The 1,735-nt window shown below is 45.8% G+C and overlaps 1 pseudogene; it reads right to left on the bottom strand.

Moving 5' to 3' along the window:
• Positions 1 to 997: 997 nt before the first annotated feature.
• Positions 998 to 1,527, bottom strand: LOC103123021 (ribonuclease P protein subunit p20-like; annotated as a pseudogene).
• Positions 1,528 to 1,735: the final 208 nt, after the last annotated feature.

Genomic DNA, 1,735 nt, shown 5'->3' with positions numbered 1-1,735 from the left:
AGTTGCAAATTGCTGGGGAAGATATTGCGTAGAGTGAAGAAAGACATGATTTGAAAGCATACAATCTAGTCTAGATTTTTCAGATTTGACAAATAGAGGTCAAAAATATGAAATTCAAACATACCTCAAAGTCATATAAAATTAAATTTTACTAGACTGAATAGCTGATAAAACGTAAGCAATCACTTTATAAAAATTACAATGAAGTTAACTGAATATGATATGAGGATATATATAGTTTTCCTTCCTAAAGGTCAGCTAATTATTCTAGTAACAATTGAATATTATTTTTGTCTATCTTATCCTCCAAACAACTAATCTTCACAAGCAGTGAAGCAGGTCTGTAGATGTCTCTCTTTCTCTCCTCCTCTCTCCATTTCTCTCTGTCCTATCTAACGACATCAATAAGAACAACAATAAGTGCAACAACAATAGAAAACAAGGCCAACAAAAAGGGAAAATAAATATTTTTCAAAAATCATGTCATTAACAAAAACGTCATTTCAGAACTGCTTATACATACAGAACAATGACATTCTAGTAATCTTAGCAGCAAGTATCCTGCAAACAATGTAATTTTCTTTCTTTTTTTTAAATTTTTTTTAAAAGATTTTATTTATTTATGAGAAAGATAGGAGGAGAGAGAAAGAACCAGACATCATTCTGGCACATGTGCTGCCGGGGATCCAACTCGGGACCTCATGCTTGAGAGTCCAAAGCTTTAACACCGCACCACCTCTGGACCACTCTTTTTTTTTTTTTTTTTAACAAGACAAAAAGAATTTATTGGAGAGAGGCAGCGGGCGGTCAGATACTAACGCACCCCTGTAGTGTAGAAGACCACAGTTCCAGTCCATGGAAATGGGGAAAGACGCGCAAGCAGGGGCCAACACAACACAACAGCCACTTGCATCCGGAGTCTGCGGGCTCTGTCCCCCAGAGATGTGACAGGAGGCCCACCATGGCTACTGGCACAGGAAAGCTGCCCGGGCTCCGGCTACTGGGGAGCCACCCTGAAGACTCGGATGTGGGTGGCCCAATTGTTGCGGTTCAGGATCACCGGCTGCCCCGCGTGTTGGTCTCGGGCTCCAGCTAGTTCACCAGATCCACCTGTGGAGGTGTTGGTGACCATCTGCAGGGCCCCGAAGCTGCGGGGCGATGTTGATGGTGGGGTTGGTGGCCAGGCCCAGGCCATGGATGTGGATCTCGCTATAGGCGCTCTGACCCTGGCCCTGGCCCAGCAGCCCAGCAAATTCTGGCAGCGGGCCAGGTGCCCCTTGAAGACCGTCTTCATCTTGGCATATATGTGGCTGGGCTTGCTGAGCAGGAGGTGCGGGAGCCGCTTCAGGAGCATGTACTCCACCGGGTCCAGCTTAGCCTCCATAGTGCCATGAGGCTCAAGGTTTTCTGCCATTTTTTTTTTGGGGGGGGGGTCGCTCCCGGCTGCCCGCAGCCCCTCAAGGCCGCCCAGGAGCTCCTCCGGGCCGTGAGAACAGGAAAGCGCACACCCTGTTGGCATCGGATCCTGCCAAGAGGCGCAATACGCCCAATGTCATTTTTCTGGGTTGCTGAAAACTATAAAAGGAAAACAGGATAAGCTTTATGTTTCCCTATTTAAATTCATAAGTTTTTGCCACCAAGATTATCACTGGGGCTCAATGTCACAATTCCACTTCTTCCAGTAGCCAAGCCTTCCCCGCTCTTTTTCTATAGGGACAGAAAAATAGGAAGCAAA

Source organism: Erinaceus europaeus, chromosome 9, assembly GCF_950295315.1.
Source record: "Erinaceus europaeus chromosome 9, mEriEur2.1, whole genome shotgun sequence".
NCBI lineage: Eukaryota > Metazoa > Chordata > Mammalia > Eulipotyphla > Erinaceidae > Erinaceus > Erinaceus europaeus.
This window is presented reverse-complemented; position numbering and strand designations above follow the sequence as displayed.